General features: G+C 41.1%; 1 long non-coding RNA gene across 1 annotated transcript in view; it reads left to right on the forward strand.

Annotated features, from left to right (window-relative positions):
* Positions 1 to 27125, forward strand: part of LOC139079998 (uncharacterized) — a 78964-nt gene that overhangs the window by 46516 nt on the left and 5323 nt on the right. The window contains exons 2-3 of the long non-coding RNA XR_011534094.1: positions 7090 to 7395; positions 8262 to 8337. This is a non-coding gene — a long non-coding RNA (uncharacterized lncRNA). The remainder of the gene's footprint in view (positions 1 to 7089; positions 7396 to 8261; positions 8338 to 27125) is intronic.

Below are 27125 nucleotides of genomic sequence, written 5' to 3' on the forward strand. Positions count from 1 at the left end.
CTGGGTATGTAGCCAAAGAACATGAAAACACTAACTAGAAAATATGTATTCTTCCCTGTGTTCATTGCAGCGTTATTCACAATAGCCAAGACTTGGAAGCAACCCAAATACCCATCAACAGATGACTGGATAAAGAAGATGTGGTATATGCATAGAATGGAATACTCTTCAGCCATAAAAAAGATGAAATCCCACCATTTGTGACAACGTGGATGGACCTTAAGGGTATTATGCTGAGCAAAATAAGTCAGATGAAGAAAGACAATTACTGTATGACTACACTCATACGTGGAAGATAAACAAACACATAGATACGGAGAACAAATTGGTGGTTATAAGAGGGGAAAGTGAAAGATGGAAAGGGGCATATATATATATATATATATATATATATATATGGTAATGGAAGGAAACTAGACTTTTAGTGGTGAACACAGTGCAGCCTATACAGAAGTTGAAATATGATGTACACCTAAAATTTATATAATTTTGTAAACCAATGTTACCTCAATAAAAAAAAAAAGAGTACTCCCCCTGCTCCCGGAGAGCCTGATGGAGGTGTCACTACTTCATTAGGAAACAAATTTCATTCACAAACAACTTTTACTTTTAGAAAATATGTCATTTTATTGAGCAAATTCTGCCTGGTTGCTACATCCAGCCGTTAGACTTATTCCACACCACACCACTAGTATTGTATCTTCAGATTGTGTATGTCTTTTTAAAAGAACCTCTTTACCATGAACGTGTAGCCTGTTAACAGATTCCCAGAGTTTTTATTTTTATTTTATTTTATTTTATTTTTTGGTGGGGAAGATGGGTCCTGAGCTAACATCTGTTGCCAATTTTCCTCTTTTTGCTTGAGGAAGATTGTCCCCGAGCTAACATCTCTGCCAGTCTTCCTCGATTTTGTACGTGGATGCCACCACAGCATGGCTTGATGAGCAGTATGTAGGTCTGTGCCTGGGATCCGAACCTGTGAACCCCAGGACACCAAAGCAGAGCATGAGAAATTAACCACTACACCACTGGGCCAGCCCCCAGAGTTTTCATTTTTCTAATCACAGTTGATGTTAGGTTAATTCTCCCCTAGCCTATCTTTGTGTACTTTAAGATAAGGTGTGTATTCATTCTATTCTATTTTGTGTTTTGGATTTTTAATCCATCAATGTCAGCTATCGAGGTAATATTGAATCCTAGCACTTTCTAAGACTAGAAGGAAATTCACCTCAGTTGAAGCTGTCTCCTGGATATCTTACTTCTGTTGTGTAGTTTAATTCTCACAAGCCCTCTGTGAGGTATTCTCATTTTACTGAGATTCAGAGAAGGAAACTGAAGCTCCCAGAAGCTCCTGCAACTGGTGAGTGGGTGAGTGGACGCCTGTGGCACCCTCCATATGTCAGCAGTCCCTTAAAACGTGGGGTCAATTATAAACCTGACCAACTGGGCTTCCGTATTCCCATTTGAAGGCTGACAAAACTATTAAATGGGCAGGACTAAGGACAGACATTCATAGGCCCCTGGGGATCGCTTTAGAGGCTCATTTGGGGCCAACACCCAGTCAGGTTGTCCTGTCAACCACGGGGCCTGCATATCTCCTGCTGACCAAGAGGAGACCATGAGAGATTTTGTTAGATGTCTATCACAAATCGTGCTCCACAGTACACGTCCTCCCCCTGTTAATTTCTTTTTAAAAATTAATATTTTAAAAAAATCTTTAAAAATAACTGAAGTTAGGTGAGTTGTATCTTTCACTTGTCCCTATTCTCAGTGCCTTCTTACCATCTGTTATTCGTCAGTTTTTGGGTTTTGCTGAGGATCAAAATCAAATTCCGGTCTACGTTCTCTGGAATACGTTCTTCTTCCCTTGTTGAATTCTGGCACATTTGGTTGCTACCTGTTTTAAGTTTGTAAGCGATTACCGAGAATGGCTCAAATTACATTCTTATAGTACCGTGGGATGTATTTCATGTTGCTCTGAAGTTAAAGTGACAAGGTTTTTATATTAGAAGTGTGTCTGCTGTTCCTGGTTCCACTCGAAGGACATCTTTCTCTTGTGAGACTATTTCAATGCCCAATTTTTACTGGCTTCAAAGTTGTCTATAAACAGAATCAAGGGACTTTCCTCCCCACTCTTTTTCACTGAAGATACTCAGAACTGAAATGAGTGTTAAGTGTACCTCTGAGAGCTGTGGTGCTTGCGCTCAGTCTTCCACAAGACCCTAGAATGTGAGACAAGCTGGAGTTCAAGGGCAGATGTACAGTTCTTATTTTCCATCTAACTTGTGTATGGGTGATTTCTCGTCAAGCTTTCCTGTTATGTAAGTGCATATAAAAAGCAAGCAAAACCCAACAGCAAAGGGCTGGTGTTTTGAATTCCAAGTTTCTGAAGGTTAAGTGAGTCTGCAGACTGCTCAGCGGGGCTGCTGGTGTGGAGCTGCCACCCAGGGACCTGCGGGCCCAGCTGGATTCACTTAAGGCGCTGTAACCACTTATCTGCTCCCTCATTTCAGCACCGCTCTTCCCCGCATTCCTGACAGCACTTAGCCCGACCTAATGGACAGAATGTGATTCCCAGATGATACGGCGTCATAAATCCAATCCACCTACTGAACGTTAATGTCTTCAGTGGGCATGGCACCTACGGTGTGCTCCTTCCAGAGTCTTAACATTTTGAGATAAAGCAGGTGCCCTTGCTGGGAATTTGAACAACTTTAGAACAAATTCACAGTTTTCTTTATTTCTAGGGTTGTAGTAACTCTGCTCGGCTAAGAGGGCTCACCATTGGCAGGACAAGTGGGTAGCTTGTCTATAGCTGTGAAGTCTTCTTGCCTTTGTGTCATTGGAACAAAGTTGGAACAGTTTGGAACAACTCGGAACAGTTGCCAAGAAGCCTTGACCAAGGAGAGGAGAGCAATGTGCTGCACTGAGTGGGGATATCAATTGCCCAGTAGTAGGAAAGTTCTTCTTGGAGTCAGATGTCTGTTCACTCTGTGCATTGAGCACCTTAAATGATCAGAGTTCTGCTCTAGCCCCTGTAGAGGACATTTTAAACACACATCAGGGGCTCCAAGGGCGTCTAAAAGACGAGTTTAAGTTTGCCCTTTGGTATAGGGGATTTTCGGTGTCATGCTTTGTGCTTGGCAACGTGCCGTTTACATCCTTCCCCTCTTCTGTGTGGCAGCAGCCTCTCTTCAATCCTCAGCTCTCGGGACAGATACCATTTCCCTGAGAGGCCTGCCCGGAGCATCCTGTCTGAAGTGGTCGCCTTCCTCCTTCCACCCCCTCTATCACAGCACCTCGCTTATTTACTTCATGGCAGGGATCACAATTTGCAGTTAGATATTTGTTTGCATGTGTCTTTTCTGTTTCATATACTTGTTTTTTTATCACACATGCTCAGGAACCCTCTATCTGTTTGTTTTTCTTTCTACTGTATCCCCAATGCCCAGTACACAGTGCCTAATCGGTACTTAGTAGCTTCTTAATAAGTATTGAACAAATGAATCAGTCATTAAGTGCTAGCACTAGTGAAATCCAGTGAGGAGAGCTCTTATTTTTTTAAACCTTCCTATTTGTGATAAAGTTGCATATATATTAAGATTTTATTGGTCATACTTTTAAACTGGTTTGGAAAAACTTGCTCAAACCTCAACTCCAATATTTACCAATAGACTTAAAAATTTTTCAGAGATAGTGGTGTTTATTAGACATCCTTATTCCCTTAAATGCTGACATGTTTGCTCCTATTGCATCTTGTCCAGTGTTATCAGACTTACCTCTCGGCTGGCAAGAGCTATGGTCTCTGGAGTGACTGGTAATACTGAGGGCAGTGGCGGAGGGAGGAGAAAAATGATCCAAGGAGTTTGGGAAGAAAATATCAGAACTTCTGTTTGTATACTTTTATCTACAGATAAGAAAGAAATTAAACTTTATCAATATTTATGTTTTACCAGTAGTTCACGTATAAATTTGTACATTAACATATTTACATCTGGGGTACATGCTCAAAGTTTTTTATTGATGGGGTTCTCAATTTAGAAAGTGTGGAAGCCTCTAGACTAGAACATCATGTTAACGTAAGTTTCTTGAAGGCGGGGATCATGGCTAATACTTCTTTGCTTCCTGCAGTGGGCCTAGCATAGTGATTGGAAGATTGGAAGTCATTTGCTTGATTAATGAGGTCAAAGGTCATAGGTGCTGCTCAATTTAGGATAATTAACTTTTCATTGGAAAAAATGAATTCAACAGATTATACTTCTGTCCTGTCTGTGGTTCATCACCAGATTACTTTGTAAACACTTCTGATCAGTCCTAAGAAACAACTCAAAATGGAAGCCCCACTGACAGTGGGTCAGTAGAATTATCTTGGTATAGCAAGGGCAGAATATTCCCTTTTTCCCATATGCTTTCCCATCAGGGCTTCACAAATGAGAGAAACTGTGTCTGTCCCCAGTTGAAGCACAACCTGCTTAAGTTGGCGAAAGTAAAATTAGAGAGTCATAAAAGCATAGTCATTTATATGATGGAACTTTACATGCTTTGCTTACTTGCTTCTGGTAGTATGGAACTCACTGCCTCTTTTGGATGACTTTACTCCTCACATTGACTTGAACTCTGCTCTTCCATAATTTCTGTCCACAGGTCTTGGTGCTTCCCAGCCCCCCAAAAGAGCCCAGCCCTTTTTCACATGAATGCTTCCCAAGGGCTAGAGGAGAGCTCCTTGGGTCTCTGATAGATTTTTCTCCTGTGGGCTAGACATCTTTAGCCTTGGCAAACTTTTTCCATATTCCGTGGTCTTTAATTACCACACGTCCTAGTTGTCCTCCTTGAAGTGAGCTCCGGTTTGTCAGTCTCTCCTGGAGTGCGGTGCCCAGAACTATATGTAATAATCGAGACATGGCCTAGTGAGCGTAGGCCAGGTGTCTGCCCCCTTGCTCTGAGCACTGCGTTTCTAGTAAGTGGATGACAGAGTTGGCTCTTCTTGCAGACACATTAAATTGCAGATGCACATTGAGCCTTTGGGTTAGGAAATCCCCTCTCTCCTCACCACGAGCAAAAGAAAATGATGGATCTTTTTTCCATTTTCTTTCCCCTAACCAAAATTTAGAATTTTCCTGTACTGTGGACTTTAAAGGGAAAAAATGCTATAAATTCAGAGCACCAACTATTTGCAGCCCTCTGTTCGCTTCTGATCCTTATCAATGAGCATGCGGACTGATTTATGTGTGTAGCCAGAGCATACATTTTCTTTTGCATTCTTCTCTTTTCTCTTAACATTATCTTACATGTGCATTTGAAGTATCAACAACATCTGTAAACTTAATTCCCTTTAATAGCAACATAACATTCCATTGTCTTAATGTACCATAGTTTGGATAATCTTTTCCCAATTTTGGGCATCGGGTCACGTCCCATTTTTCCACTGTTATGAATGGTGTTACCGTAAACATCTTTGTGCTATTTGTTTTCTTTTCTCTTTTGCATATTTCCTTGGGGTACGTTCCAAAGTGGGATGATTGGGTCAAAGTGTATGAACAGTTTTATAGCTCTTTTATATATTGCCAGACTGATCTCCAGAGGGGATGGATACTTTTCAAAAGTGCCAAATAAGACAATGGGAGCTGGAGAAATTGCAACTTCACTGGAAAAGCTGGGCCTGCATGTCGCATCAGGTCCCTTTCCGAGTCTTCCAGTCTTAGCTGCAGTGATCGACACGTGAGGCAGAGAGTGTTCGGGAGACCAGCACCTTCAGTAAACCTCTCTGGTTCACCGAGAAGTGCATCTTGCTTCTTACCTATGAGAGGGTTTTTATCTCTTAAGAGGAGGTTCCATGGCCTGACCTAGGTTCTAATCCCAGTTTTGTCACCTCCTCACTCTGTGTCCTTAGACAAGTCACCTAACCTTTCTGAGCCTGATTCCTTCCTCATCTGTACCTGAGGTTAAATGATAGTCCTTATTCAGAGGGTTTTGAAAAGATATTTATAAAGTGCTGGGCTATTGTTATTACCGATGACCCACTTAGTGTGAGGAGACCATGTGTCTCCTCCTTCTCCTTTTTACTGCTAGAGTCCAGCTCTGTGCTTGCTCCATGGTTGAAGGCAATAAATGTCTGTTGTGGAATGCATACATTGTCTTCACCCATGATCTTTTTTTTTTTTTTTGAGGAAGATTAGCCCTGAGCTAACATCTGCTGCCGATCCTCCTCTTTTTGCTGACGAAGGCTGGCCTTGAGCTAACATCTGTGCCCATCTTCCTCTACTTTATATGTAGGACGCCTACCACAGCATGGCTTGCCAAGCAGTGCCATGTCGGCACCTGGGATCTGAACCAGAGAACTCCTGGCCGCCGAAGCGGAATGTGCGCACTTAACCGCTGTGCCACTGGGCCGAGCCTTCACCCATGATCTTGCTTCACAGTGTTTAGGCACTGAAAGAGCATAATAGAAAAGTTTGTGATATAACATCTTTAACACATGAGGAAGGCCTGCACTGGAATGTTTATGGGATGCCCTAGGTTTGGGACCTCTGCTTTGGTTTACTCACCAAGTCTAATACGTTGCTGTAGGAAGAGCACTTCCAGTTTTTGAAGAGCTCCAAAGGCATAAGAGTTTGTAGATGAGATGGGCTGGAAGCTTAGCGAGAGAGGTCAGAGAAAGCTCTTCGTTTCAGAGGAAGGTACTCACAGGGAAGGCCCTGGGTCCCCAGGTCTCCACGGATAGACGCAGCGCCCCTCTGTCTCTGAGGGGGTTGGGAGGATGTGTCCAAGACCTGCCTTGAAGCTCTCCAGTCTCCTTCCTGCTACTGGAGAAGGAGCGGAGAAGTGAAAGGACGTTTGTGGAGGTGGCCCACTGCCACTGGGTAGAAATTTCTTCCATTCTCTCACGTTCTAAGTTAATCATAGCCACAAATTCTTGCTACTTCTCCCGTTGAGAGGTAGAATCTAATGCCCTTCTCCTTAGAGCTGGGCTGGCTTTAGTGACTTGCCCCATCAGTAGAATGCTACAGAAGTGACATTCTGGAACCTTTGAGGTGAGGACATAAGAAGCTTTGCAGCTTCCACCAAGGTCTCTTGGAACTCTTTTTCTAGGAGCCCTGAGCCAAAATGTGAGAACTTGACTGCCCTGAGACTGCCATGCCATAGAGCCACAAGAACACGCTGTGGTCAGTGTTCCGGCCAAGCCCACGAAGGCTCTAGACGTGTGAGTGGAGCCATGTTGGACTCTCCAGATAAGGCCTCTGCCAGCTGACCACCACTGGACTGACCTCAGTTGATGCCACGTGGAGCATAAAAATTGTCCAGTTGAACTCTCCTGAATTCCTGGCCCACAAAGTCATGGAACAGAATGTGGTTTTAACCCACTGAGTTCTGGGGAAATTTATTATGCAGTGATAGGTAAGTGAGCACCAGGGCTGCCTGGGCTGTGCCGAGCCTCTGCTCTGCTTCATTCCCTTCGCTCAGCTCCACTCAGAGAACCAGTGATCTCGCTTCTCACTGTTGGGACTAAACATCAGAGGCTGTGCAGAAGTCATTGACGTCAGTCGTTCTATTTGACAGGATTCCCCAAATGTATTTTTGGACTGCAGTCTATTATTTATGATCCCTTGTTGAATTTTACAATCGGATACGACAGGAAGAGTTGGCAGTGTTCCAGAATCCCAGCTAAATGGACTTTTCTGTTGTAGTTAAAGAGGAAATGACAAGGCAAAAATCTGTAGAGCTCTTCCTGTTAAACTAGTCCCCCCAGTTATATGTGGGGTGACCTTGTTCTATGGCGGCCCTGCTCTGAGAGTCTCAAATCCTAAATGAGGGCCTGTTTAGAGCACCCAGGTACTTAGGGCGGTCAGTCCCTTCTTGACTACTCTCATCCCTCTTCAGTTAACCTAGGAGATTTTATTTAAATTTATTGTATTTGAATTCATTTAAATATTCCAGAATGTTACAAATGTACCTTCCCTTGCTGGTGTTTCCATGTGTTACATGGTGACTATAAGTAGGATCCAGATACGAGAATCCAAAATAATGAAACGATTGACATTTCAGTTTTCAGGATTTACTGCCATGATGCGTCAATTATTAACTAAGAAATTAATCACTAAGGCGTTAATGAAATTGACCCAACCGTCTTGTTGGGCCACATTGCTCCTTACACAATGGAGCCAGTTAACTTCGGGCCTTCCATCACCTTCCTAGCAACCTTGCTTCTCCGTGCTGCATATTTTTAAGCGAGTCAACTCTTTTGCCTCCATTTACGTCCACAGCTGTGCTGGTGATTGCTAGAGACATCAAACTAGTACTTCACCTTGAACTTCAGTTCTTCCAAGCAGATTCTCAAAGGTCAGTACTTCTATATTGATTCATTTCTTCTTCATTCATTTTTTTTTCCCACGTATGCATTTATGTACTTATTCAATCAGCTTTGGTTTAATGCTTAAAATGTGCCAGATACTGTGCTAAGCATCTGGGATGGAAGATGAACTCATGGCTCTGCTTTACGGGGCTCACTGTACTTAGTAGGTGCTCTGTAAACAGATGCTGAATAAGTAACCCCGTTCTGAGAGGCCATGCTGGGAATTCTTGTTGGGGAAACTGAAGCTCGGAGTGACTAGGGAGCACAAAGCTGGACAATAACAAAGCAGGAAGGAACCAAGGAGTGTCTGACTCTGCATCCTGACTACATCACTGTATCCTTTTCTCGCCTGCTCTGCTCTTACTGGTCCTTCCTCCGCACTTAGTCATACATTGATTCAAAGTTTGAGGCTTCAAGTGTTTGTAGTGAAAAAATCCTCTCGTGTGGATTCTATACTGTGTCTCCTTGTTTCAAGACAATGCTAATTACAGCGTCCTACGGCCAATCAGCGTCCTACGGCCAATTACAGAGCATTCTCTGTTAATCTGTTATGGAAAAGTAACAACTGTGTTCCACTGAAAACAAAAGATGCCTCAGGAGAAATTTCAGTCCACAAAAGATGCCAAAGCCCCTCTGAGAGGGCAAGGTAAGGCCAACCCTTACCTTTGGAGCTAGTGAGTTGGTTAGCACTGAAAGCTTTCTCAGGGGTGCTGTTGTGTAAGGAGCCTGGAAGTCCTGAGGCCTAGGGCGTGACTGCACTGTGAGCACACTTTGGAGGCTCGGAACGGAAGAACAGTCTGAAAGCCAGCTGATGCAGCAGCATTAAGGGCATTGCTGTTAATTCCACCCCTCACCCAACCTCCTATTTTAACATTGCCCAATCCTTTCTTTAGAATTCTTTTTCCTATTTCCATTCTGTGCAAAGACATGACCAATCAAGGCCAGGGTTCCAGAAGACAGGGGAATGCTTCGCCCACATCCAGACAAATAGAATGGGGCAGTAATTGAAGCAATTCCCAGAGGGAATTATTAAAGAGGGTTTACATGTCAAGCATTTATCATGACTCACTTTCAAGCTGTGGTTCGGCTACCCAGGAGGCAGGGAGTTATCCACAACTCCAAGGTGGTAGATAAGAAATTTCTCTGAGTTTCAGGATAGAGACTGGAAGCTCTGTCTAGCAGACCTGCTGGACACACAGCCTGGGTGAGTGGGGCTGACCCTGATGTCTAGTCACATGGACTCTGAACCTTGCCTTGTCCTTTGCCCGCGTCTTTGGCTTCTCTCTCAAGAAGCACTCAAACTGCCTTCCACCTTGGATTCCTGGTCCTAACTCTGTACTAACAGCTGGGTGTTAGGATGGAAGGAGCACAGCTGGCCCAGCCTCTGCTGATGCTGACCTGCTTGCTCACCCGACAACTGAAGCTTCTGCTTGTTCTTCTTCCATCTCTCTTGCTGAGGACAGCTGCAAGCTGTCAAGGGCTCCCTCTCAACCTGTTCTCCACCTGATGTCTCGTATCCCATCCTACCACTCCCCAGAGCACACAAATGGCATCTTGCTATAGCAATACGGTGAATCATCACAAATTGGTCTGAACCAGGTTGATTGGGAAATACTGGCCTCATGGAATGAAAAGAACTTGTGCCTAGGAAAAAAATCATGTATTTAGTGGGGGAAAAAAAGCAGGACATAAAATTGTACAACATAGTGTGTACTAACACTTAAGAAGTTACTTGGAAGCAATAACAATCCTTAATTTGTATCTTCCTAACAACAGAGCACCAAAATAAGTGAGGCAAAACTGATAAAACTGCAAGAAGATGAGTCCACTATTTTAGTTGGAGACTTTAACACCCTTCATCAGAAATGGACAGATCCAGCAAGCAGAAAATCAGCAAGGACACTTGAACTCAACAGCACCATTAATCAACTGGGTATAATTGACATCTGTAGACCGTTTCATCCACTGACAGTGGAACACTCATTCTTCTCAAGCTCATGTGGAACATTTACCAAGATTGACCACATTCTGGGTCATAAAACACACTTTAACAATTGTCAAAGAATAGAAATCATACAACGTCCACTCTCAGACCACCATGGAACTAAACTAGAAATCAAGAACAGAAAGATATCTGGAAAATCCCCAAATACTTGACTATTAAGTGGTATACATGTAAATAACATGTGGTTCAAAGAAAAAAATCTCAGGGGAAATTTAAAGATATTTTGAACTGAATGAAAATGAAAATATAACTTGTTAAAATATATGGAATGCAGCAAAAGCAGTGTTTAGAGGGAAATTTATAGCATTGAGTGCATACATTGTAAAAGAAGAAAGATCTAAAATGAATATTCTAAGCTTCCACCTTAGGAAATTAGAGAAAGAAGAGCAAATTAAATCCAAAGTAAGCAGAAGAAAAATAAAAATTAGAGCAGAAATCAATGATATTGAAAACAAGAAAACAATCGAAAATCAACAGAACCAAAAGCTTGTTCTTTGAAAGGATCAATAAAATTGGTAAGTCTCTGACCAGGCTAACTAAGAAAAAGAGAAGACACAAATGGCCAATATCAGAAATGAAAGAGGGCACATCACTACACATACCATGGGCATAAAAAGGCCAATAAAGGAATGCTGTGAACAACTCTATGCCCACAAACTTGATAACCTAGATGAAACGGACCAATTCCTTGAAAGATACAATCTGCCAAAACTTACACAAGAAGAAATAAATTAGAATAGACCTATGTCTGTTTAGAAATTGAATCAACAAATAATAACCTTCCAAAACAGAAAGCACCAGGCCCCTATGGATTCACTGGGGAATTCTACCAAACCTTTAAGAAAGAAATTATACCAATTGTCTGCAATCTCTTCCGGATAGAAGCAGAGGGAATACTTCCTAACTCATTCTATAAGCCCAGCATTACCCTAATACCAAACCAGACAAAGCCATTACAAGAAAACTACAGACCAATATCTCTCATGAACATAGATGGAAAAATCCTCAACAAAATATTAACAAATCAAAGTCAACATTGTATAAAAAGAATTAGACAGGGGCCGGCTCGGTTGCGTAGAGGTTAATTTCTGCACTCTGCTTCAGTGGCCGGGAGTTCATGGGTTTGGATCCTAGGCATGGACCTGCATACCACTCATCAAGCCATGCTGTGGCGATGTCCCACATAGAAAATAGAGGAAGGTTGGCATGGATGTTAGCTCAGGGCCAATCTTTCTCAAGCAAAAAGAAGAAGATTGGGAACAGATATTAGCTCAGGGCCAATCTTCCTCACCAAAAAAAATAATAATAATATAATTATTATTATTATACACTACAACCAATGGGGATTTATCCCAACTATGCAAGGCTCATTCAATTAATATAATGCATCACATCACCAGGCCAAAGAAGAAAAACCACATGATCATATCAACAGATGCATAAAAATCATTTGACAAAATCCAGCACTCATTCATGATAAAAACATTAGCAAACTAGGAATAGATGGGGAACTTCCTCAACTTGATAAAGAATACCTAAAGAAAACTATAACTAATATCGTAGTTAATGTTAAGAAACTACATGCTTTCCTGCTAAGATCAGAAATGAGGCAAGGATATTCACTCCCACTACTCCTTTTGAAATTGTATTGCAAGTCCTAGCTAATGCAATGAGACAAAGGGATATAAAAGGTATACAGATTGGGAAGAAATATAAAACTGTCTTTAGGGGCTGGCTCTGTGGCCAAGAGGTTAAGTTTGTGTGCTCTGCTGTGGCGGCCCAGGGTTCGGATCCTGGGTGCGGACATGGCACCGCTTGTCAGGCCACATTGAGGCGGCATGCCACATCCCACAACTAGAAGGACCTGCAACTAAGATATACAACCATGTACAGGGGGTTTGGGAAGATAAAGCAGAAAAAAAAAAAAAAAAAGATTGGCAGCAGTTGTTAGCTCAGGTGCCAATCTTTAAAAAATAAATGAATAAATGATAAATAAATAAATAAATAAATAAATAAATAAAACTGTCTTTATTTGCAGATGACATGATTGTCTATGTAGAAAATCTAAAAGAATCAACAAGAAAACTCCTGGAACTAAAATTGGGTGATCATAGCAAGGCTGCAGGATATATGGTTAATATACAAAAGTCAATCACTTTCTTATATACTAGTAATGAACAAGTGGAATTTGAAATAAAAAACACAATACTATTTAAATTAGCATCCCCCAATTATGAAATACTTAGGTATAAATCTAACAAAACATGAACAAGGTCTATGTGAGGAAAACTACAGAATTCTGATGAAAGAAATCAAAGAAGAACTGAATAAATGGAGAGATATTCTATGTTCATGGATAGGAAGACTCGATACTGTCAAGATGTCAGTTCTTCCCAACTTGATCTATAGATTCAGTGCAATCCCAATCAAAATCCCAGCAAAGCTATTTTGTGGATATCAACAAACTGATTCTAAAGTTTATATGGAGAGACAAAAGACTCAGAATAGCCAACACAATATTGAAGGAAAAGAACAAAGTTGGAGGACTGACACTGCCTGACTTTAAGATAGTCATCAAGACAGTGTTTTATTGGCAAATGAATAAACTAATAGATCAATATAACAAAACAGAGAACCCAGAAACAGATCCACATAAATATAGTCAACTGATCTTTGAGAAAGGATCAAAGGCAATACAATGGATAGTCTTTTCAACAAATGGTTTCTGCAACAACTGGACATCCACATGGAAAAAAAAATGAATCTGGACACAGACCTTACACCTTTCACAAAACTTAACTCAAAATAGATCATAAATCTAAATGTAAATGTAAAATTATAAAACTCTTAGGAGGTAACAGAGGAGAAAATCTGGATGACCATGGTTATGGCAATGACTTCTTTTTTAATGCAATTCATCTGCTTTTTTTTTTCCTAAGGAAGATTGGCCCTGAGTTAACATTTGTTGTCAATCTTCCTCCTCTTTTTTTTCTCCCCAAAGCCCCAGTACCTAGTTGTATATCCTAGTTGTAAGTCATTCTAATTCTTCTATGTGGGATGCTGCCACAGCATGGCTTGATGAGTGGTGTATAGGTCTGCGCCCAGGATCTGAACTGGCAAACCCCAGGCCGCCAAAACGATGCATGCAAACTTAACCACTTGGCCACAGGGCTGGCCCCAGGCAATGACTTTTTAAATACAATACCAAAGGTATAATCCGTGAAAGAAATAATTGGTAACCTGAACTTCATCAAAATTAAAAACGTGTGCTCTGAAAAAGACTCTGTCAAGAGAATGAGAAGACAAACTTGGAATGTTATAAAATATTTGCAAAAGACAGCTGATAAAAGAATTGTTATCCAGAATAGACAAAGAACTCTTAAAACTCAGCAATAAGAAAATAACCCAATTAGAAAATGAGCAAAAATCAGAACAGATACCTCACCAAAAAAGCTACACAGATGGAAAATGAGCATATGAAAAGATGCTCAATATCATATGTCATTAAGGGATTGCAAATTAAAACAACAATGAGATATTATTACACTTATTAGAGTGGCAAAAATCCAAAACTACACCAAATGCTGGTGAGGATGTGGAGCAACAGGAGCTCCCATGCATTGCTGGAGGGAATGCAAAATGGTACAGACACTTTGGAAGACAGTTTGGCAGTTTCTTACAAAACTAAATATACTCTTACCATTAAGTCCAGCAATCACGCTCCTTGGTGTTTACCCAAATGAGTTGAAAACTTCTGTCTGCATGAAAACTCGCACACAGGTGTTTATAGCAGCTTTACTCATAATTGCCAAAACTAGAAGCAACCAAAATGTTCTTCAGTAGGTAAAGGGACAGATAAACTGTGGTCCATCCAGACTGTGGAATATTATTCAGTGCTAAAAAGAAGTGAGCTACCAAGCCATGAAAAGACATGGAGGAAACTTAAATGCATATTACTAAATGAAAGAAGCCAATCTGAAAAGGCTACTTACCGTATGATTCCAACTATATGACACTCTGGAAAGGCAAAACTATGGAGAACAGCAAAAAGTTCAGGGGTTCGGGGACGGAGGGATGACTAGGTGGAGCACAGAGGATTTTTAGGGCAGTGAAACTATTCTTTATGATACTATCATAGTGGATACATGTCATTATACATTTGTCAAAACCCATGGAATCTACAATATCAAGAGTGAACCCTAATGTAAACTGTGGACTTCAGGTGATAATGATGTGTCAGTGTAGGTTCATCGATTGTATCAAATATACCACTGTGGTATGGGGTGTGAGTAGCAGGGGAGGCTGTGCATATACGGGGGTGGGGGAAATATGGGAACACTTTGTACTCTCCTCTCAATTTTGCTGTGAGCCTAAAACTGCTCTTAAAAAATAGTCTATTTGACAACAAACGAGAAACCAAAACATCAGACGAAGCAGGACATAAAATAGTATAGCATAACATGAACTTAGACCAGAGAAAAGGACACTACAATGTTAATAGTCACTATCTCTGGATGGTGAAATTATTGACTAATTTTGTGTTTTATTTTGTCTTTCCAAATTTTCTATAAAGAATATTTATTCCTTAGATAATCAACAGCAACAATATTTATTTTTCAGCAAGAGGAAATGAAAGAGCACAGAATTGAACTCAGGACTGAATTCAGTCAAGGCTCTACCCCTTACCAGCTTTGTGACCTGGCAAGGCATTTAGCATTGCAAACTATTTCTGCACCTGTAAAATGAGGACCATAAAACCCGCCCCACAATGGTTTGTGTGCGTGTGTGTATGTGCGAGTATAAAACTATATAAGGCATTTGAATGTGCAAGGCACCTAAAGGATGCTCAATATGGATTAATATCTGAGCCCTTTAAAGACACCTGGATGTCTATGGGTTTCAAGAACACTTTGCTGAGCATACACAAAGCCTTTTGTTTATCTGTCTCCCTTTCCCATCCTGAGATTCCTGCTGAAACAAACGACCAGGCCCAGGGCAGCCCACGCCCACATCTGCCAAGCTCCTCCATCTTGGAGGAGAGAAGGGAGCCGGAGCAAGGAAGCTGTAGTACTTTTCTACTTTGAAAACCCCAGAAAGTGCAAGGCTCCGGAACCAGCTGATTTTTGTCCTTTACTCCGTCTGCCATCCTTTAAACATGTTTCTGTGCTTCCTGTCCCAGCCTGAGGGAGAGGCCAAGGGTACACGTCGCCAGAAAATAGCTGCAGGGCCAGTCTTGCAGGAGGATTTGGATACAGAACGGAACGGGCTTTTGACAGACAAGGAGGAGACTGTTGCCGGCATGGGGCAGCCAGGAAGGGTGCCCAGAGCCACAAGGAGGACAGGAACAAAGGACTTAGTCTCCCAACAAGCCTGGGCCAAAGCAGGCAGAATTGGGGTGTCATGAGCGGAAGGCAAGCTGGCCCCCTCCAGCCAAGAGTGGGGTGTGGAATGTGAAAGGAAGGTGAACGGAATGTAACGAAGGGACTTCAGTTCTTTTTCACATTCAGTGTTACTCTGAAGCATTCCAAACATGGCGGGAACAGAGCTTGCTCGGAAAGGATTGTTATCTGAGGCCAGGGCAGGATGGAAGGAGGGGGAGGCGCTCACGGTGGGGGTGATGGCTGACGGCTCAAGAGAGCATTCCAGCTTGGAGATAAGTGAAGGCAGAAGGTCAGGGATGAGTCAAGGGAAGGCTACAGAACTGCTGGTTTCACTCCTGATGTGAGTCGAAATGAGATAAATCAGAGAGAACTTTTGATGGCACAGTGGCCCTTTCCTAATGCTGGAATCGATCAATTGTGCCAGATTTCCATTAAAGGCAGGTCCTCTTAATTCTAAATTTTAATTTCAGAAAATTTCCCTATTCTTTTTTTCTCTAATTTTCATTTTCAAAATGGGATTTTAAAAGCTAAAACAATTTGCATTAAAACTACCAATAACCCTCTCTGATTAGCTGATGGTCATATTCCTGGGGCTGATCATGACAGGAATGTAGAAATAGATGACAACAAAATTCCATAGGTACCTTTTAGTGATAAACTTGGCTCCTTTGTCTTTGTCACCTTACGTGCCTCCAGCCAAATTCCCTTTTGTCCCATGGGCTCTTCCTGTGTTCTTTGGGTACAAGCCATTTTGGAGTGGAGATGAAGGAGCTTGGTGGCAAATGCCACCATCAGCATCACCCACAAACATTCACTGACCATCATGAAGGCACAAAGAGATAGAGAACTCATTCCTTGCTTTCAATGACCTTATATTGTGCTCTTTAGAAATGTAGAATCTTTGACATTTTAAATGGATGGACCATGGAGGTTATGGAGGACGCCAAGAGTAAACTCACTTTGAAATGCCTGAGAGGTGGGTGAGTCATTTCTGAGCCTATTGGATCATTCTGTTGCAGACTCTCCTTGACCTTCCAGGCTTGCTATCTTAACTCACCAAAATGTTGTTCTGAAGGCGCAAGCAGGGCCTTTGTACTTACTGTTCCCTCTGACGGAATGCTCTTCGCCAGATCTCAGCATGGCCCGCCCCATTACCTCTCATCATCAGCCTTTTGTTCAAATGCCACCTTCACAGTAAAACCTTCTGTTATAGGCTGAATTGTGTCCCCACAAAAGATGCTGAAGTCCTAACCTCCAGTACCTGTGAATATGACCTTATTTGAATAAGGTGTTTGCAGATGATCAAGGTAAGATGAAGTCATTCATTAGGATGGGCCCCTAATCCAATATGCCTGATGTTCTTATAGAGAGGGGAAATTTGAAAATAAAAAAGTATATAAATTAGGAAAAGAGAAAGGGAAAATTTAAGCACAGAGACAGACACACACAAAGGAAGATAATGTGAAGACACAGAAAGGAGACAGCCATCTACCAGCCAGGGGACACCTGAGGTTACCAGAAGCTGGGAGACAGACATGGACCCAATTCCCCCTTACTGCCCTCAGAGGGAACAAACCCTGCCGGCACCTTGACTTCAGGCTTCTGCGAGACAGCACACTTCCTTTGTGTAAGCCACCGAGTTTGTCGTACTTTATTATAGCAGCCCCAGTGAGCTAAGACGCCTTCCTAGACCCATACTATTTAAAAGTGCACTCTCTGTACCCCTTCTTTTCTCGAGTACTGTCAAACAGCATTGATGTGGCTATTTGGATACTTGCTCAAGTATTTCTTTATAGTTGGTCTCCCTCCGCTGGAATGTAAGCATCACGGAAGAGAAGACTTTTGTAGATTTTCTTCATGGATTCCTAGCACCCAGAATCAGTCCTGTCTTTACGCCCGTCATGCTGTGGGAGGCCCTCTCTGGCCCTCCTCCAGCCCTGCCCCGCCCCACCCGGTGAGGAGTCTGTGCAGTCAAGCGGATGTGCTTTCTTGATGTACGTAGTCCAATTTGGTCAACACTTACTGACTGCTCACATTTCATAATAGAAATAGTTTACTTTTCTGGTAGAGTTCTTAATAGAATCCTTGATGTGAAAAGTTGAAAGAGGTCCTCATTGATTATCATGTCTAAACCCCAATTATATTAGTCAGGACTCTTTGTTGCAAGTAACAGAAAATCTAACCCCAACTGGTTTACAGAATAAAGGGAATTTACTGGCTCATGTAACTTAAAAGTCCAGATATATGGTGGTTTCCAGGCAAACCTTGATCCCAGGCTCAGTCATCTCAACAATGGTTTGGTTTATTATCATGTCTTTCTCTGCCTTCCACACTGCCTGTTGTATCTGAAGGCCAGCTTCTCTGTTGTCACAAGGTGGTTACCAGCAACTTTCGTGGACTTAATGCTTTTTCATTCCCATCCAGGTGGAAAAGAGCATCTCTGTAGGTCGCTTCCATAGCAGAGCGAGAAAGTTTCTCTCCCCGAAATCTCCAGCAAATGCCTTCTTGTCTTGCATTCCATTTGCCTGGAGGGGGAACTTGCTCACCTTTGACCAGTCACTGTGGCCAACAGGGTGACAGGGTGTGATGATTAGTTTGTGTCAAACAGGGTTTGTCCCTTGTGATGGTTAATTTGATATGTCACTGAGGCTGGGACAGGGGGATCCCAGGCATTTGGTTAAACATGATTTGGGGTGTGCCTGTGAGGATGTTTCTGGACGAGATAAACATTTGAAATAGTAGACTGAATAACACAGATTACCCTCCCCAAGGTGGGTGGGCCTCATCCAATCTTTTGCAGGCCTGGCTAGAACAAAAGTTGGGGTAAGGAAGAATTCACTCTCTCTGCCTGTTTTTGAGCTGGGACGTTGGTTTCGTCCTGTACTCAGATTGGAACTTAAACCATCAGCTCTGCTGGTTCTCCAGTTTGCAGACAGCAGACTGTGGGACTTCTCAGCCTCCATAATCGCATGAGCTAGTTCTTTATAATAAATCTCTTTAAATATGTATTTGTCCTGTTCCTCTGGAGAACCGTGACTAATACACCCCCAGAGCCAGGAGTAGGGTCAGATTTTTCCCAAAGGGCAGAGAACGCATAAGCAAGGAATGCATAACTGATGAAAACTGGGACTCTTTCATTAAGAGAAAGGAATAATGGGGGGCCATGGTTAAAGTTCTGCGTGCTCCGCTTTGGTGGCCCGGGTTTGCAGGTTTGGATCCCAGGTGCAGACCTATTCCACTCACTGGCCATGATGTGGGGCACCCCACATACAAAAAATAGAGGAAGATTGGCACAGATGCTAGCTCAGGGTTGATCTTCCTCACCAAAAAAAAAAAAAAAAAAAGAAAGAAGGAAGAACAAAAACTGGCAAGAGAAAAAGAACAACTGTCTGCTATACTTGAATTTATCTCGTCTCTAGTGGCAAAGCCAGGTCTAGCACTTATATGTCTACACTCCTTACTCCCTGTTATTATTTATTGTTTATAATGGGCAACTCACTGTGCTAAATGCTATGGTAAAATAATGCCCCAGAATGTCCAAGAAACCAGAGGTTTAGTATGAGATAGAAGGCATTCACAAATAGCTGGACTGGAGGGTAGTGTATAATAGATGCCATCAAAGAGAAGTAAGTCAGGTGCTTTCCCTGTAGAAAACCCTCCCCATATAGATGCATGGTGCTTTCTTCCTGAGCAGAGTTGCATGCCACTTTGCGCTGTCTGCTGAGAATCCTTCCTCCACGGACAGTGGATTTCATAGAAACAGCAGATTACATACTATTTCCTTAAATTTAACATGTAAGATGAACTAATACGGAAAAAATGCAAATCTCTTATATCCAGGACTCTTCCCACCTTCTTTAGAGGAACTAAAGTCTTAACCAAGTGGTGTATTATTCAGATTTAAGCACTAAAATGTGCCCTTGAGCCTCCAGGAAATATTCCTGAAATATTTTTCCCTACATGGGATAATGTCTAGTGAGAACCTTTCTTCCTTCCTTAGTTCTAAAATAGTTTTCTTTTTTCACATTTCTCTGCTCAACACCAAAGAAGGGGCATAATTCTTTTGTTCTGAATTTAATGGATTATGTTTTAAAAAATGCCTAGCCTAGTGCCCTGTGCATAATAGGTCCTCAGTAAAGGCTGGTTGAACCTGAGTCTATAGCTACAAATGATTAACATGTCTGTATTCTCTTTAAGATATTCTGCTTAAGCAACGTGTGATTTCGAAGACTTCCTGGCTAAAGGTTTCATCCCTTTATGCTTTTTAAATGAAAGTCATCATCTCATCATTGGGCTCATTCTCTTGGGTACCTAATATTATCATCCTCCTCAAGGGTTGCAAGCTCAAATAGTGACAGGGGCCAAGCAGGTAAACAAAATAGTAAAGCATGGTCGGCTTTCCATGGGTAGTCTAATACCAATCTTAACATCATATTCACTAATTATTTCTTATCCCCTCAAAAAAGACAATTCAACACTATAATGAAAAATCATTAATTTATAGAAAATTTTATGGAGAGACAGGGCAGAGCATTTGAATACCAAAAGCAAAAATGATCAAGCTCTCCATCTTCCCCCAGAAGATCTTCTTCCCTGCTACTTACCTTAACTCTCTGCCTTCTCTTTCCCACATAGCCTTTATGTAGATGTAGAAGATTCTGAAATAAAACAAGGACGGAACTTGACTTTGTGAGGTGCAAGTGTCCATCTCTCTGCAGGCAGATTCCACTCCATATCTACTATTATGGAAGTGGAGACCAGGTCGGTGGGGACAGGAGGGCTGCAATGCGCGGGTGACCCGTCAGATATTTCGTCTTTCCAAGTGTGAGTTTAGATGTAGAGTGAGCCCTTTGAGTACAGGATGGAAGAATTATTTCAGAGACTCCAGAATGGAAATTCTGCCCACCTCCAAGTCCTTTTAGAATTATTTGCCTCAAGATAGTTATAAATCTCTAGTCCTCCAAAGACCATTAAACCTTTGACTGACACAGAGAGGATGCAGTGTTAGCTTCCCTGAGAGAAGTTAACCTGGCTGAAGGCGTGAGGAGCGTTCATTCTATGTGGCCAGACATTGTCCTTCATGGAAGTCAGGTTATGCAGAGACACCCTTTGGCTAAGAGCATCTAAAAATGATGATCAAAAAAATGTTTGCAAATCTTCATAAAAGCATCAACTACTGATCAAATAGAAAAGAAGTGTCAGGCCAAAACCTAAGAGAAAGCAAAAATCCAGAGTTTAGCAGAGCACCCTGAACTGCTTTTTGTCCACACAGTGTTTGCTAAATTGGGCTGAGAAACTGAGCAGTGGTTTTCACAGTCTCTCAGGGTGAGAGGGACAGACTCTAAAGTCCAGGACTCTCTAAAGGTGAAGATTTAATGGAGGCCTGCATGTTAAGTGGGATTCTCAAAGCTGAAGCCACCTTCCTGCTTCCACCCTCAGGGAGTTTGAGAAGCTTGAACTGGCCAGGAGGAGCAAGGGAGAAAATCAAAATCTATGAGAAGTTAAAGTGGTACCAGACAGAAGGGTATCTATGTACCTAAAAGAAGCAAATATCAATTCTCTTTGAAGAAGGGCCACCTTCATCTTAGGCCACAGAGTATCTCCACAAATAGTTTCCTAAGGGCAGTGAGCAGCACATAATTAAAATTATCCACGCACACAAGGAAACCAATAGAAACAACAGAGAAGCACAAAAAGACCCCTGTAAACTTTAGATTATTGAATTAGAGGTTATAAATTATAAAATATTCATGCTTAGCATTTAAAATATAAATTTAAAAATATCTGCAGGGAATGGTAAACTATAAAAAGTGTCAGCGGATTTAAAAAATAACTAAGTTGAAGTTTTAACCAAAATTAAAAACTCAAGGGATAAATTAGACACAGGTAAAGAAACAATTGGTGAAAGAGCAAAATAAATTTCTCTAAGTGCCCCACAGAAGCAAAAAAGATGGAAAATATGAAAGAGGGGTTGAGAGACGTGCAAGCTAATGTTAAACAGCAATTCCAGAAGGAGGAGGAGAAAGAACTGGGCAAAGGCACTCTTTGAAGACATAATTGGATGTTTTCAGAACTGCTTCAGGGGCTGGCTCCGTGGCCGAGTGGCTAAGTTCGAGCACTCCGCTGCAGCAGCCCAGGGTCTTGCAGGTTCGGATCCTGGGTGCAGACATGGTACTGCTCATCAAGCCATGCTGAGGCAGCATCCCACATGCCACAACTAGAAGGACCTGCAGGTAAGATATACAACTATGTATGGGGGGCCTTTGGGGAGATAAAGCAGAAAAGAAAAAAAAGAAGATTGGCAACAGTTGTTAGCTCAGGTGCCAATCTTTAAAAAGAAAAAAAAAAAAAGAACTGCTTCAGATACTTATCCAGAGATTTGAGAAATCCATCAAATCTTAAGCAAGATAAGTAAAACATACTTAGACACATCATAGTGAAATTGTAGAAAACTAAAGATAAAGAGAAAAATCTTAAAAGCAGCCAGAATAAAAGAGAGAGAAAAGATGGCCTTTTAAAGGAGCCATAATTAGAGTGACAGCAGATTTTTCAACCACAAGCAATGGAAGCCAGAAAAACAGGGATATATTTTCAGTGTACTGAAAACATAATTTGCCAACAACCTAGAATTTTATATCCAGCAGAAAAAAATCTTTCAAGATAAGGACAAAATAAGTAAATATTCCAGAGAAATAAAAATTGTTAGTTCATCACTAACAAAAGCTCCTACAGGAAATGCTAAAGCGTACGCTTGAAGCAGTGAAATAGTGATCTTACATGGAATGTTTGAGATACAAAAAGGGTGAAGAGCAAATAAAGTGGAAAATGCAAATGAACATTGACAATATAAAGTTATAATTAATAATTTTGGGTTGTGTTTTAAAAGTTGAATTAAAATATGAGAAAAATTTATTTATAAGTAGGTAAGGGGGAATGGAATTTAAATGTTCTAAAGTCTTTGTGTTGTCTGGGAGGAGAGTAAAGATACTGATTAACTTAGACTTTGGTGGGTTAAGTATGCAACTTGGAATTACTAGGATAATCTAGAATAGAAACAGAATGTTTAACTTCCAAATTAGCGTGCTTATGTGGGATGAAATAATTTAAAACTCTCAGTTAAACAAAAAGAAGGACACAACAGTATAAACATCCCAGATGACACCATTTCCGTTTAGTTTTGAGATATGTTGGAGATATGAAGAGGAAACTGCCCAGCTCAAATGATTCTGCCATAGGCCATATTGTACTATCTGACCGTCCACAAAGTGTAGAGACCTCTGACTCCAGCTGTACTAATCAGATTCTCTCACAGGAACTTGAAAGCATGAACAGAGATGATAAGTAAGTAGAGCTGAAACACATGATAGCAGCAGCCCCCCAACAAAAGGTCCATGAGCTCCCATCCCTGAGGTCCCTGGAGGAGCCCTGGTCCCTGTCCCCTGTCCTTTCCAAAGCCTAGCTGCTCAGTTCTTCCTTTGAGTCTGTGAGCTCTCTCACGTGCTTCCGATACATTCTATCACCAATTCCTTACCCCACTGCCTCCTTTTTTTTCTTGCTTAATCAGCCTTGATTTGCTTGAAACAAAAGAAACTTAACTGATGCCGACAACCATTCTGGCTCATGCCAGGAGTATCTTCACTGTCTTATACAAAAATCCAAATGTTTGGCATTGATGGTGAGGTTGTCCTCTTAGCAATAACTTAACCTGAAATGCAGCTGGATTCTTTAACTTATATCAAATACGCAAGATGAGGATCCCCAAGATGTAACCCAGATGGATGGGCCTCCCATAGTGGACCTTGGCTCTTTCTTTACACTCACTTTGAGGCCATTCTCACCACTTTGTCATGTCATCCAAAACACATCCAATACCACAATACATTAATGAGAAAATTGACATCTCATTGAGGACTCTTTGGAGTCTGTGAAAGAGGTGTTACATCCCATACATACCACCAAGGAGAAAACTTAATCCATTTTCCATCCGACATCTTTTCTCTTCCCACTGAAGAGTCCACCTCTACCAGTTGCCTTTTCTCTCTTCGTTCTTTTCTCCCACCCAACTTTAAAGAGTCCACCTCTACCAATGGCCTTTTCTCTCTTCTTTCTTTTCTCCCACCCAACTTTAAAACTTCTTTTTGTTACCTTGAGAAAGTCAGCCTTTGCCCTCAGTTTGTATGCTCCATTCAGCAAAATAAAAACCCTAGTAGTTAGGGGAGCAGCATATCCCTTGGGGTTGGGGATGTCGCTTCCTTTTACACCCTATCTGATGTGTTCTTCCCCAATAAACTGTGAGTACCTCAAGGGTGGGAACTCTATTGCACTCCTAGCACCTTGAATAGTGCCTGGCACAATAGGCTTTTCATAAAGAGTTGTTGAATGAATTTCATACGTCTTTGTACACCTCTGAGACTCTAGAAATGTGCATCACATGAAATACGTACTTGACAAATGTTCCTCGAATAGATGATGCCTCACCACTATTTAGGAGCATGTAAGAGGACTAAAGGTTGTGATACTGGACTAAGAACTACAATGTATTCAAAGTTAGAGGCAATCAAATTAATACTAGGCATACTAACAGAATGGAGCATTAACTCAATTTATCTACTGATTAAACTACATGCTTTAGTGCTGCATGCTAAGGGTGTGGGACGTAGGGAAGAAAGTTTGGAATCGAGACAAGCAGTCTAAATTTCCATTTCAAAGATGGTGGAAAGGTAGATAAACCATGGGAAGGGCTTCATTTCTATGGATATATATCTTTAAGAAAGTCTTTATTGGCTTAAAAGTAAAATTCGGACTGTTTTTATGCAAGGCCAAAATATCTAATCTAAATAGAATTACCATATAAAACACAGGATGCCTGGTTAAATTTGAATTTCAGGTAAACTAGAAATAGCTTTTTAGTATAACTATGTCATAAGTATTGCATGGGACATACTTATACTAAAAAAAATCTTCACTGTTTATCTCAGATTCAAATTTAACCAGGAATCTTATATTTTTGTTTGCTAAATCTGGCAACCTAAATCTATGGAAAAAATATTCAGTGCCTTGTCTAGATGTTTGACCTATGTGTCATCTGGATAAATTAATCTCCTTTTCATATAGATGTTTGGCGAGTATGTCAAGTGCTAAAGTTCACTTTCTCCTATCCTTACATCTTTGCTCTTTTCTTCCCTTAACCATAAGTGTTCAGTTGAAACAAAAGATTTTTCTTGCCATCCCCTCAACTCTCAAAGACTCAAGGATGAGAGGTTCTTGGAATTCTGTTATTATTGACTTTCAGTGGAGGTGACATTGATAAAAGGGGTCAAATGACTACTCTTGATATTAAAAATCTCAAAGTGTGAAAAAGCTCAAAGTAGCGAAACTAACTCATCCTTGACATACTTTCCAATCTGAGTCACACAGCCCTGGCCGTAGGGGACCATGCTAGAAAAGCCAGTCTTAAGGAATATGTTCATAATTTTTTATAACAAATAATGACCAATGTGGGCAAAAGAAACAAAGATGGCAAATATAGCAAATCCACAAATTCTGGCATTCAAGGTATAGAATGTTGGTGGAAGTGGAAGACAGAAAATTGGTCAAAATACAGAGAAATTTGTATAACAACAAAAAGCTATAATTGGGCTTGCTGCCATTTTTTTGTTGGAGGCCAGATATATGTACATGGAAACTTCATCAACCCCATTTTAGTTGGAGGTAAGGCCTATCTAGATTAGAAGAAAGTTTTATTTTAAAGATCCTTTAAGAAAAAATCAATTTTATTACCTTCAAGTATGTATTCTAATTGGAATTAGATTGACCAAGTGTAACTATTAAAAGTGCTACTTTAATGAATAGGTAAGAGTATGTTATGTGATTAAAATGACAAAGAACCACCCTAAGCAGTGAGTGACTTCTTATGGCAATACTACATAATTCATATGAGTTGATATAAATATTAACAACATACATCTCAATGACAGAAAAACTAACAACCCAATTAAAAAATGAGCAAAAGATCTGAACAGACATTTCCCGAAGAAGATATACAGATGGGCAATAGACACATGAAAGGATGTTCAACATCATTAACTATCAAGGAAATGCAAATCAAAACTACAATGAGATATCACCTCATTCCCGTCAGAATGGCTATAATTAACAAGACAGGAGACAAGTGTTGGAGAGGATGTGGAGAAAAGGGAGCTCTCATACACTGCTGGTGGGAGTGCAAACTGGTGCAGCCACAATGGAAAACAGTATGGAGATTCCTCAAAAAATTAAGAATAGAACTACATATGGTCCAGCTATTCCACTGCTGGGTACTTATCCAAAGAACACAAAAACATGAATGCATAAAGATATATGCAACCCATATGTTCATTGCAGCATTATTCACAATAGCCAAGACCTGGAAGCAACCTAGGTGCCCATCAAGGGACGAATAGATAAAGAAGATATGGTATATATACATAATGGGATACTACTCAGCCATAAAAAACAACGAAATCCGGCCACTTGCGACAACATGGATGGACCTTGAGAGTATTATGCTAAGTGAAATAGGTCAGAGGGAGAAAGTCAAATACCGTATGATCTCACTCATAAGTAGAAGATAAAAACAACAACAAACAATCAGATAGAGACAGAGATTAGATTGGTGGTTACCAGAGGGGTAGGGAGGAGAGAGGTAGGTGAAAGGGGTGGTTAGACACATGTGTGAGGTGATGGATTGTAGTTAGTCTCTGGGCGGTGAACATGATTTAATCTACATAGGAACTGAAATATAATGATGTAAACTGAAACTTGTATAATATTATAAACCAATGTTACCACAATAAAAATAAATAAATAATAAAGGCAGAAACAAACAAACACATATTTGTTATAAACTTATTGGATATAGATGTGTTATAATGCTTGGGGTGCCTGCTTGGTTCATGAAGATTACTCTTTCCTAAAAGCGGCTTCAGAACTCAGGAGTGAGCTCCTAATAGATGAAGTCATCAGTCCCCTGGCCACAGCTGATCAGTCCAGGGGCAGACACCTGATCCAGGCTGGACCAATCAGTGTACTTCCCTAAGATTTTTTTTCACACCCAAACTTGAATCCAAGCCCTCTTTGGAGGTGGAAACCTGGTATGTATGTCTTGGGAGTTCTCAGTGCCATGTGGAGGAATCTTGACCGCAGCAGGAGAATGAATCCAACACGTAGAGAGAAGCAGAGACAGAGAGCACGTGTCCTGTTGAATTCCACTCGCTAGTTCCATTTGTCCCTGAGACCCAGCTGTTCTACCGTACTTCCCACTGCTGTGTGTGTTTATCTAATAAATTCTCTTTTTTGCCTATGTTAGCTATGTTCCTGTCATTTGTGATAAAACCATCCTGAATGGTCC

The sequence above is a fragment of the Equus przewalskii genome, chromosome 28, assembly GCF_037783145.1.
Source record: "Equus przewalskii isolate Varuska chromosome 28, EquPr2, whole genome shotgun sequence".
Taxonomy (NCBI): domain Eukaryota; kingdom Metazoa; phylum Chordata; class Mammalia; order Perissodactyla; family Equidae; genus Equus; species Equus przewalskii.